A 12,910-nucleotide genomic window follows, 5' to 3' on the forward strand; every position below is an offset into this window, starting at 1 on the left:
TCCCATTGCGAGATATAACTAGGTCTCGCCTATCGGTAGGCCGGCCCAGTACTGTGGTTACTCTAGCTTGAGTTATTTTTCTTTTTATACTCTGTATTTTTCTTATCATTTTTCTGTTTTTCTTCGTTTCTTCACCGGTTTTCTATGGCCTTTTCCTACTTCTTTTTCTTTTTTTACTACACATGTCTAATTTTTTTCAACACAAATTGTACATTTTTAGTATACATGTGGAACATTTTTCTGACACACTTTGCACATTTTTTAAATACACAATTTACATTTTCTACAAATACATGTTTCGGGCATTCTTTCCAATACATGATAGAAAATTAAAATAAACGTTGAACATTTTTTAATGGTATTAATTTTTCTTAAACTACCAGAACATGTTTTACATTGTATAATTTTTTGAAAATTATTCCAATCATTTTTCTAAATTTGTGATTATATTTATTTAATACACCACGTATATTTTCTGAATGGTGCTTACAATTTTTTGTACAATGTGGATGATTGTTTACATAGTATAAAAAAATGGCGTAACACTTTTTTTCTGACATCGTATAAACATTTTCTTTAATGGCGCGAACATTTTTTCTAATGTTATTGACATTGTTAAAGGTTCTGCGATATTATTATTTTACATTGCATGAACATTTGATAAACAAGTATTTAACTTTTTAGGATTTAAATAAATTATCTACTCATTTCAGAAATAGAAATAAAAATAATAAGCCAAAAACATATGCTAGGGGCCAGCCCTCCCTCCTGTGATGGATTCTTTCATCTCGCTATAAGCGAAACAAAGCCCCTGCCCTTTTGAAATTCCCTTCTTCTATTTTTGCATGTATTGGGAAACAAAATGCGGGCCCGTTAAGATATGTAGAATGCAACAGAGCTTTTGCATGGATCGTGACAGGCGATCGATTGCTAGAAATCCGACAGAGAAGAAGAAATGTTTTCTGTCGACGCCAGCTTTTGAATTCGGTGCAAGCCTTTTATAGATAAAGAAGGCCAGAAGGGCGAATGCCTGTTTACGAAAACCTCACAGCCGGATGTGCACAACCACAAAGCATCGCCTACTAAGAAAAGAAGTACAACAACAAAGTTTTTCTTAAAAGGTAACAACGAACTTAACTCTCAGCGAACGAGAAATTCATGGGAAGATATTACGTTGTACAAGTCTCAACGGTGTGGGCAATCAATTCATTCATACGTGTCGGTGTCGGCGATCCGGAGCAGGACACCACAGAGCTCCCTGGGTTTGGAGCACATGGCCATGTGGTCGGCTCCGGCGATCTCCTCGGCCTCCGTGCCGGGGTTCAGGTCGACCATCCAGCGCTGCATCTCCTCGGAGTTTGAAGCGTCAGCCATGGCCACCACGTACACCTTGTTCACCGACCCGTAGTTGGCGTCGGTGAGCAGAACCTCGTCCTTCATCGTCGGGTCATCCAAGAACTGGCAGCCCGGTCTCACCAGCATCGTAGCCAGCGTATGATCCTGCATGCCGTACGTAAAACCATTGTCAGCATCGTAAATAACATTTTGTGACGGGAAAGAATGGGTTCCTGCTATTACCTCAGCTGAGCTTCGATCGTACAGCTTTGCTGCCAACAATTTTGGTGGCGCCCATGTGCCTGCCGACGCACGGCATGCACGCGGCCAGGAACACGGCCGCGGCGACCTTGCGCGGGAACATCTCCATGGCGAGCGCGATGTTGAGCCCGCCGAGGCTGTGCCCGACCAGGACGAGCCTCTCGCCGGCCGGTGCCGCGGCCACGGCGTCGAGCAGCGGCCGCGAGTAGTCCTCGAAGGATGGCACCTCGTCCATGCGCGCCGGGTGCGCGCCGGACGCGGCCATGTCGAGCGCGGTGACGCGGTGCCCGGCGGCGCGGAGCATCGGCACCAGCTTGTACCAGCACCACGCGCCGTGGCAGAGGCCGTGGACGAGGATGAAGTGCTTGCCGCTGCTGCTCCCCTCCATCGGGTTTCACCTCAGGCAAGAGTTCGACTGGCTATGCCGCCGGCGGCGAGCGGCTGGCAGATATCTTTGCCGAGGGTATCTAACCAGCATCAGCCCATGCACATGGCAATCAGTTTTCAGTCAAAGCGAAAGCAGATTTGGATACGGAAGCCGATGGAGTCATCAGTCCACCTTACAATTCTGTCCGCATTTCCTTCAAAAAATACTCCACTTAGTTTATAGATTGGCACGTGATGATGTTGTGGTGGCCTTTTTACGATCTTTTGCTTGAGAATATTTTGAAACTTTATGCTAAATGAACACGCGAGTTTCAGAATTCGAGGTGTTTTCAATCAATCCAAATGCAACAAATATGAAGGTGGGACTTCCTTTGTCGATCGTCTCAGATGGAAGCAAACGATTTGTCTTAGCCCGTTGAATCAAGATTGAATCACTGACATAACCACATAAACACGCCAGCTTTCGTATTTGTTGGTGATCTGGCCGCACTCTCTTCTGGTCGTTCTCAGTTAAATCTCTATATTCTAAGCTTATTGATGGATCCCCTACTAGCAGATTTTTTTCGGGTTTGGAGGGCCCGGATCCCCTGAAAATTAAGATATTCCTGTGGCAAGCTATTAGGGGTCGTTTGCCTGCGGCAGACCAAATTCGCAAAAGGAATGGCCCGGGATCGGAGTTTTGCACCCTTTGTGGTGCAGTGGAGAATACGAAACACATTATTTTCAATTGTGTGCTCACTAAGCTGATTTGGAGTTGTGTTAGAGAGTGGCTCCAGGTCTCATGGGACCCATCCTCCTTCTATGAGCTTCGGGCCCTTGCTAACTCCCTGACAGGCGCTACCAAACGAGTCTTTTGGGTTGGTTTGGGAGCAGTCTGCTGGTCCCTTTGGACGACTAGAAACAAGTTTACCATTGAACATGTGTTTCCTGCTAAACCTGCTGACTGCTTATTTAAATTGTGTGCTCTCTTGCAGCAGTGGAAATCATTGACTAAGGCGGAGGACCAGGATGCTCTGAAAATCTGCTGATCTCTAAAGTCCGGGCATCGGCGTCTTCTCTTTGCAGACACGAGCAGGATGCCTAGCTGGTTTTGCGCTCTCTTTGCCCAATTGGTCTTGGGGTTGACCTTTATCCGGCTTGTGTGCCGTGTGCTGGCTAGGGTGCCATCTATCTCTCTAACTTTCATTTCGGATGGGCTCATGTTTGTGGTTCATCCCGTTTGTCTGTCTGGTTGATCATGTATGTTGCTACTCTGCCTTATGGCTTTATCTATGAAGTTAAACGCATACCTTTTCTTTAAAAAAATAAAAAAAAACACGCCAGCCTCATTACGGAAGATCATACCCACACCAGCTGAACCGTCTTCTGTAAATGAGCCGTCTGTGTAGTGGTCCGTAGCAAACGTGCCACCAAATATCACCTCAACTCAAGTCATCAAGGATGATTTATTAGAGTTGTATCGAATATTATTGTACAAGATAGGTAACAGCTGGACTTGGAGTGGTACGGTGTGTAGACATGATATGGAGTCGTACGGTGTGTAGACAGGATATGGAGTCACGTCCAAGTAGGACACTTGTATCCTAGACCTCTTATATAATGAGGGGGTAGACACACGATGTAACGTATAACAACATAATAGCACAAACATGCGGCGTGTGCCGGCGGCCGGGGTGCGGTATTGTGACGGTGTCACGGGGAGGAGCGCCTATAGTCAGCCCCGGAGATGTAGCCATATCGGTGAATCTCGTTAACAAATCTTGGTGTCATGGCTCGTGTGATTGCTTGGTCCTCGGTACATCAGTTATGTGCCTCATATTTACTCTAACAAGTGATATCTAACATGACTAATTGTAGGTCCAGGAGTTGCCCACGCAAACCGCTTCGCTCTGTTCCAGACAACACAAGCGGCAGATCCTGCCCTTTCTTTGAACGCCAGTGGGACGCAGATCTGGCCTCGGCCTCTTCTTCATCACAGCAATGTCCAATCCGGCGACCACGCTGAGTCGATGGTCTCGTCTGCTTGCCGTTCATTCGGACCGGTAGGCGTTATGCTTCTTGTGTCTGGCGGTTGTCGTCTCTCATGGTGACGTCGACAAGTGGGGCAAATTGATGTTGGTACATGGTTAGTGGCACGACGGCTGCAGATTTGGCGTTCTTCCCCGGCAACAATGGCGGAATGCGCCAGATCTGGATCCAGATTGACATTAGGAACATCTTCAGTCGACATGCCACATCGTCAAGCAGGCCCAAGCCCATGGGGGTGCAACCTACGCACCCGCACAGGGCCCATAGCTTTCGGGGGGCCCAGATTTTTTTTCATGCAGTACAGCTACTAGGCTCAGCCTAATTGGTTGAAACACTCCTTCATAATGGGCCTTTTGCCCTCTGGGCCACTGCGTGTCTGAAGCACTAAAGCAGGCCCTCGATCGTCTCCTGTCCAGCGCATCATCGCCTCCAGCCTCCACCGATTGACACAATCCAGGAGCGACCCGTCTCTTTGTTTCTTCCTTCGGCAACCATCGACGCATATTTGATCGCGATTCTTGTGTCCAGTGAGGGATCCAGACGATGGAGAACCAACGAACTAGGAAGGCAGGAATCGCTAGTGAGAGATCGAGACGAGAGATTCTTCTTATCTTCTGTCTGCCGGCAGGTATAGTTCGTGTTGAAGCCATCTCCAATTTCTCAAGTGTCGTCGTTCGTCGATGACCGGCGATCCTGTGAGGCTTTGAGTGTTAATTTTGATTTCTGCCTACTATTTAGTTTTGCTAAAACCTTGTTACTAATTTTGTTCTTTTCATATATATTAGGTGTCAAGATCCAAGTCAGGTCTTCACTTAGAAAACATGAATAGCTTACCCAAAGCGTAAGAAGAAACAAAAAAAACAGTGGTTTAACTTAGAAAACATGTATTGGACGAAGATCGATTAAGAGGATATTATGGAATATTTTATTGCAAATCTTTTCTTTTAATATTATTTTGAAATATATTTAAATCAAACAAATGATTTTTTAAATTATCCGTATCTTTTAAACCGTAAAACAAATGATTTTCTAAATTATCTGTATCTTTTAAAACGTAACTTTGATTTTAACATATTATATATGAAATTTTATTAGAAAAATGTGTGGAATCTAAATATTATGTTAATTTTACCTGTTAAATATTTTTAAAATATTGTTTTGAAAGCAAACTTATAATTTCTAGCGCAAGATCCGTTTTTCTTTCGTACCGGCAGCGATCCGGATTGCAAATAAGCACCCCAGTATAACCATATAGGCAAAAGAAAACATCAATAACTACACATGCATACCTCTAAAAAATGTCGCAGGGAAAAACAACATATTTCTCATCGCGAGAATGAGAGAGAGAGAGAGAGAGAGAGAGGCGCCTTAGGATTAACCATATTCAAACACGTTTTTTTGTTGTTTTGTGTGAACACCGAGGCCATCGCCGGTGAGGGTGAGAAGGAGGATAAGCGGCAACACAAATATGATGCCTCGCAAATATAAAGGAGATGGACCTATTGAGTGATGGTTGTTGGGTTAAGAGTGTGTGTTATGTTCTTTTTCCCGTTGCAACGCACGGGCTCTTTTGCTAGTAATACTAAAAGAATGATGTTGTTTAAGCAAAGACTATACAACCAAGAATAGATACTAGCTGATTTTTTTATTGGTATGTAAGACATTATATTATGATACTTATATTATTATAGTTATATTTATGTAGTACTACCTCCAATCCAAAATAATCTCAACAAGTTCAGTACAAAACTGAGACACTTATTTTGGATTGGAGGGAGTAGTTTTTTTAAGCGAGATAAGGCCAACTTTAGTATTTGAGATCGGAAAGAACAAATGATCAAACTGTACTCTTTGCATTAGATGAAGTGCTATATGTAGCACTGGAGCAGGCGTTTACAAGGGGGCGTCGGTTTGGATGGAATTGATGCAACGATTGCAGAAAGCAAGCGCCGTTACAAGAAGGGATTAATCCCTTTAATTAATATGTTAATTAATCTTAACACTCCCCCTAATCTTGAAAGAGTCCTGAAAGAGTCTCCTCCAAAAACCATGTGGGAAAAATATGAGGAGAAAAGTGTTTGATATGTTGCTAAAACTCCTTCAAACCCAGTGGAAAAAAAAGAAGAAAATGATGCAACATATAATGGTTATTGTCTCTTTTAACTCAATACGAGAAAACTCATAGAGTTTGGAGAACAATAAATATGCCATATATACTTTCCAAAAAAACAGCGGGGAAACAGGAAGTATGACATATGATCTCAGGTTGATATTACCTCATTAAAAACCTTTATGAGAACATGTAAAGTAAACTCATGAAGGGAAAAGGAGTATATATAATATGATGCTTTGAACGGGAACAATTCATAAAGGTACTCCCCTTAGATTCTTGCAAATTTTGAAGCCGTCACATACCAACCCCATGAACATATTTTTAGAATGTAGAAGTTGGTAGAGAGTTGGTGAACAGATCAAACGCATGATGACTTGCAAGATGAGCAATATAGTGATATTGCTTACCATGTAACATGTTTGCATCCGTGCAACACAAGCAACATTATCATTGAGATAATGATTGGTGGATGTAGCCACTAAGGTCTGATTTGAAGACTTTCATGGGATGGCTATCACACCTAGTAAAAACACAAAGCTTGTCACGATCTGACATAGTAGGGATCTGATCGATGTATCCAATTATATTGGTATCCAGATTTCTCTAAAAATGAAAGATTAGGACAAGATGTTTGATACACTGGTGATATCGAAGGATATTCTTGAGCCTCAACCAATTGTTTTTGGTGGATCCAATGCATGCACTGTGATATGGAACCTTAGGTCCCAACATCATATTTCCATCTCCTCATGGTCTAGATGAATCTTTCTCTACATGTAGAAAACAAATAACCATGGAAATTGTGGATGGATAAGACTTGTCCACAATCAATTTCTCCAATATAATCTGGATATAGACAATATGATGTACCATAATGTATGAGTGAAGGTTCTCAAGGTTTTACCCAAATCCTTCATCTCAAATTCTGTCATTTGGATTATCACATGCTTAACATATAAGGGTAACCATCAGTTTAGGAGTAATCCTTGTGTGTAAGGAACTCACTATGTCGGTTGTACCAAATGTACCGACCATAATAAGCCATATGGTGACTTATTGATTTTACACAATGTATGTTGCGTTTTGCATTTTGATTCAGAAGTGAGATTCCATCAGGAACCATCTACATCTGAATCTAGTGATCCACATGGATATGTAATCACTACATCTATCAACTGCATAGAAAATTATTTTGTACTGCCAATAATATAAGTTATCAGAAAGAGATTCCACCTTTGGAGAATAGTTGGGTATCACCGTGAACCCTTATGCTACAATACTTGCTCTTTGTTTCACCACCTCGTTGTTCTCAATTCTGTTTCCAGAAGAAAACTGGTGTAGGTATTGCTTATGAATACCTTCCCATAATTGAGCAAGATTATTTCTACCTAGATTATACCCTTTGCTTGAGTTCAGTACGAGTGTTGGTCACACTTTTCCATGGCCATGATCTTTTGATATGAATCATTTGAAAGGTTTTTGCAATCTAGTTGAGAAATGTATGTCGAAATTTGTAGACTTCCAGTTATATGTTTCTCCAAAAATGATAAATCAATATAGTTTATGGGAATATCGTTACCCATGGCGACTGCCCGTGATTTTCCTATGTGGTTGAGTTGGGTATTCCGATGTCCCGATCATTGCGTGTACTATTGAGTCGGGTATTCCTATGTCCCGGTCATTGCGTGTCTGTCAATGTGAAGTTGACTTGCATTTACTGATTCAGAGGCCTTCATATCCTTGCTTGAAAGAAGTCGAATCCTGATGTACTTTTGCCATACATCTCCCTTTGTTGCTTTGAACGAGGAGTGGAGTGGTTTTTGTTGGTAACTTCACTCTTTCAGGCATATTTTTGCAGGATTGTAGGATTGTGTGACACCTTTATAGTCAGTAAATGAATCTGGCAGTTTATTTGCAATGTGTTGCAAATCTTCTGAACGCCAAGGTTCAGCTCTTTGAGTACGTGGATCTGAGGTAGAAATGTGTTGAACATTCCACTAATTTCCTAGCATCCTTTTTGGTACTTGAAATCTCCCCCTAATGCCTGGAAAAGTTCCTCGTTGAAACATATTGGCCTTGAATAGCTCCCCATGTGAGGGGCTTGAGGTATTGACGGTAATACAGTTATTCCTCACATAGATGCCAACTATATGTTGAGGGGCCAATGATGTATGTCAGGGAGGTGATATCCGTGTGTAACCGAATTACCGCAGATGTGAAATACTTGGTAGATTTCCACGTATCAAAGAGAGAAGGGGATAATATTATGCAGTTTGGTCATGAGCGTGTAAAACTGCATGACTACAACATAAAGTTGGTAAGTTGCAATTCCAAAGTAAAGATAATGCAATGATCTTAACTCTTTGGATAAAGTATTCTGCCAAACCATTTTGAGTCTAGACATATAGGGCAAAGTGCTAAACTTCAATCCTAAGGCCATAGTGAAGGCACGCAAGGAGAATTATGCAACATTGTATTTGATTTTGATTAAAATCGATGTTCGGGATAATGAGCCAATGGTTTTGTGTGGATAAAGCACACTTGAGACCATCATGTAGATGAGTCTTTTAGAACCATGTAATACCTGAATAGTCTAGTCAATGGTTGAGAAGAGCCACTTACCTCAACTTGATGCATTCAAGGAGTCTGAGTGGTTCAGCGTAGAATTTAAGGTGCGCGAACCTTAAAATTAGCTTCCCTATTTCACGTGTAGTGCACATAGAATAGCCATAAACCAATGGAATTGCTGATAGTTTTGGTTTCAACCCAATGTCTGTATGACCAAGGCGAATATGCCAAGTTTGTCATGTATAAGACATTTTGTAAAACTATCTTGTAAGCAACATGTGCTACGGGTTTTGTAGTATGTGTAGTACAATCATGATGATACATGGAGAATGTGCTTGCCATATCCATTGCATATGGTAAAGAGAAGATATTCCTAATAAGTTTCGCTATGGAAACTATTTTAATGGATATCTCCATAGTTCAATAGGGTACGAGTTGAACCAAGACACAGTAAAGCATCCTTGATGGTACTCGAGTACCCATAGGGATAGTAATGTGACTTGAGTTGAGTCAATAATTACATCAACATATCTAGAGATTTTTAAAATGTCTCATTCCTCTTAGTAAGAGTGGAAACATTTTAATTCCCTTAGGATAGAGTTTGTGATGCACATGCCCGCAAGACACATATCATCTTTTATCAAGTTGACCCCCATAGAAATCTATATCTAGACTTGAAGATGCTTAGTATGAAAATCTCTATCAGGTATATAAAATACATACATATGTATTTGTACCAAAGTGTTGATGCAATATATTGTGATGTACAATATATGATGATAACAATAGTTATGTTCTTATTAGAACATCAGAAATGGACATAAATTTTATTGACCACCCAGGAGATTGAGAGACTAGACGAAGTCTTCAAACATGTTAGTTGAGTCATATTCAACCGTCATGGTCTCCATGCCCAAAGGTTTTCGTGACTGCTGGATAGTCATGATGTCGCTAGGTCATGGAAAAACACCACGCAGACAATTGACTTCTTGTTGTTGTCAGGTTGGAGGTTGAAGTGAGATTCAAACCTTTGCCCTTGAGATTCTTTGCGTCCCAGGAATTGCTGATACAGAATAACCAGATGCTGAGATTTGGATCGATATAATGCCTTACGATTTATGAGGCAACATATTTTTCGGTTAGCGGTGTGACTCCAACTGGAGGTGAATCCTATGGTTCTTGGATTGCACACATTATCCCACGAGACACAAGAGCGATCATCATGTCCAAGGCCTAGGTAGGGCAGTGATGGCCATTGAGGGCGAATGTCTCAAATTCTCTAGCCATCAGTTACCAGAGATAATTAATTTGTACTAAGTAAATTAAAGACCATCATGGTTAGTATTGTGATTGAAAGTGCTAGTTATCGACTAGAGGGGGGTGAATAGGCCATTTTTATGAAAGTCTTCAAAACATGGGAGTTTCGAAGACAAATAGGAGAAACAACACTATTCGTATGCAGCGGAAGGTTGACTACACTAGACAAGCCATAGTCAAGTATTCAATGAAGTGAAAGCATGAAGACTATTAGCATCTAGGTAGTAAGGATCAGGGTGGAAGATAGTATGAAGCCAATCAGGACAAGTATTCAAACTGTGAAGTCAAACAGATTATGCAAGCAGGCAATGACTTCATGAAGACAAACTATAAGTAAAGAGAAGTGAGAGATAGAACCAGTAGCTTCAGGAAGACAGTGGTTTGTTCGACCAGTTCCAGTTGTTGTGACAACTGTACGTCTGGTTAGGGAGGCTGAGATTTAACTCAGAAGACCGCGTCTTCACCTTATTCCCCTTGAGCTAAGGACACCTAGTCCCCGCCCAATCGCTCTGGTAAGTCTTCAAGGTAGACTTCCAAACCTTCACAGACTTCATTCACCGGCAATCCACAATGACTCTTGGATGCTCAGAACGCGACGCCTAACCGGCTGGAGGATTCATAGTCCTCAAGTGTAACAAGTCTTCAGATCATGCGGACAGAAAGACTTCAGTGATGCCAAACACTCTCTGGGCTCTGGGTGGTTTGGGCTTTGTCCTTGCAAGGATTCTCTCTCTCAAAGGCTCCGGAGGTGGGTTGCTCTCAAACGACAAAATTCGTATCTAACTCTGAGCAGCCACCAATTTATGGTGTAGGGGGTGGGCTATTTATAGCCACTAGGCAACCCGACCTGATTTTTCCGAAATGACCCTTTGTCACTAAGGAACTGACACGTGTCGCAATGGTCAGATTTCAAACACACACGGCAACTTGACTTGGGCTACAAGTAAAGCTGACTTATCCAACTCTAGATAAGATTTGCTCTCATTGTCTTCGCTCGAAGACATAGGATTTGGTTGAGCATCACTTCAGTCACTCTGACTTTGTTCACTTGGACCCCACTTAACAGTGTGGTGGTTCCTATGACTCAACAAAGAAGAAAAGGAAACATTGAAACCACTAAGTCTTCGTGCTCCATAGTCTTCACTCAATGTCTTCTCATGTCATAGTCTTCAATGTGAATATCTTCACAGACCACCATTGTCTTTAATGTCTTCACATATTTTTAGGGGTCATCTCCGGTAGGTAAACCGAATCAATGAGGGACTACTACCTGTGTTATCCTGCAATTCTCACAAACACATTAGTCCCTCAACCAGGTTTGTCGTCAATACTCCAAAACCAACTAGGGGTGGCACTAGATTCACTTACAATCTCCCCCTTTTTGGTGATTGATGACAAACTGGTTGAAGTTTTCAACGGGGATAAAAGTATGTGAAATTGTAAAGGATTGAGGCATTGTCTTCATAAGTGGTAAAAAGGCTCACCCTGAAGATGTGCATATAAATGTTTTGCGTTGGAATGCAAATGCACATGGCAGGTTGTACTTGTGGAGATCCTCTTCACCATATGAAGACAATTCATCATGCATGAACACATATACAGGAAAATGACATGCATAATGAAAAATGGACGTCTACAGAATGAGTTCATGCGGGATTTATCATCGCATCACACAGAGTAGCAGAAAAAGTAGCAGACGACCATCGAGTTTAAGTGTTACAACTTAAAGAACCAAATGTATCAAAAACGAGAGTTGTAAACACTAGGCAAGAGTATAGCAACCACCCATATGGACCCGCTTGAAGACTATCAACATATGCTTCTCCCCCTTTTGTCAGTAAGGACCAAAAAGATTTAAAGACATAGTCGGTACTCGTTCCCATGAGGAGTAGGTGAAGCAGCAGGGTCGTCGTTGAGGTTTGGTGGTGCAGAAGAACTTGGGGCAGTGTCTACAGGCGTTGTGGTTGGAGCCGGTGAGGTAGCATCATCGGCTTCATCAATAACTCTGGCGCGAATAGTGGCTGCGGATGAAGAGTACTCTGAGTCTTCAAGAGATGGGGTTCGACGTAGAACAGCATTCCTTGGAGGAGTGGAGTCGAACTTGAATCTCTCAGTGAAGCCATCGTCTTGAAGATCGGCTTCAGCACTTAGCAATGTCAGACTCTTCCAGGACCTCCCACATGTTTCATGAGTGACAAAGGCATTCTTGGTAGCAAGATTGCGAATGCGATTAACATCCACCAAGAGGCTTTGCATTTGACGCTTGAGCCAGAAATGATGCTTGTCTTGCTTCTGATGCAATGCCACAAGAAGCTCTCGGTCATTTAGCACACGGGATCGCTTGCGTGTCCTTGGAGCACTTGTGCTCTCTGTGGCTTCAGTACGTGCACGACGAGTGTTGCCGGCCAATGGATAGACACGAGAAGCAGCTTGAACACCTTCAACATGTTGGGAAAAGCTCTGACAATCCACATTGTGAAGATATAGTGCTTCCTTGGCAGGCTCTGGGTATATGGCTTCAATGGACATATCAACCTCTGGTAAAAATATGAGATGATTACGAGCAGAGGGCTGATAGTCAATGGCAGAGTGGAGCTTGATCAGACGCATAATCCAAGGAGCATAGAATTTCAGACCAAAAATGTCAGACCCAGATGCAGCAAACTGTCTTATGAAGAAGTCCTGAGCATTGAAGCTTTTGCCATTCAGAATGTACAAGACCAATGTCTTCATTGCACCTTCAAGCTTCGCTGAGGAGGAATGCCCTTTGATGGGCCATAGAGTTCACCTAATAATGTGATAGATAGTGCGGGGCAGATACTCTAGGTCTTCAGCAAGAAATTCCTTGGGATACTCAGCATCCTGGGGCAGTGGCTTCATCATACTAAGCGTCTGGCTCAT

At 42.3% G+C, this 12,910-nt stretch overlaps 1 pseudogene; it reads right to left on the minus strand.

Moving 5' to 3' along the window:
* Positions 1 to 993: 993 nt before the first annotated feature.
* On the minus strand, positions 994 to 2,005 carry LOC119282123 (annotated as a pseudogene).
* Positions 2,006 to 12,910: the final 10,905 nt, after the last annotated feature.

Source organism: Triticum dicoccoides, chromosome 3B, assembly GCF_002162155.2.
Source record: "Triticum dicoccoides isolate Atlit2015 ecotype Zavitan chromosome 3B, WEW_v2.0, whole genome shotgun sequence".
Lineage (NCBI taxonomy): Eukaryota > Viridiplantae > Streptophyta > Magnoliopsida > Poales > Poaceae > Triticum > Triticum dicoccoides.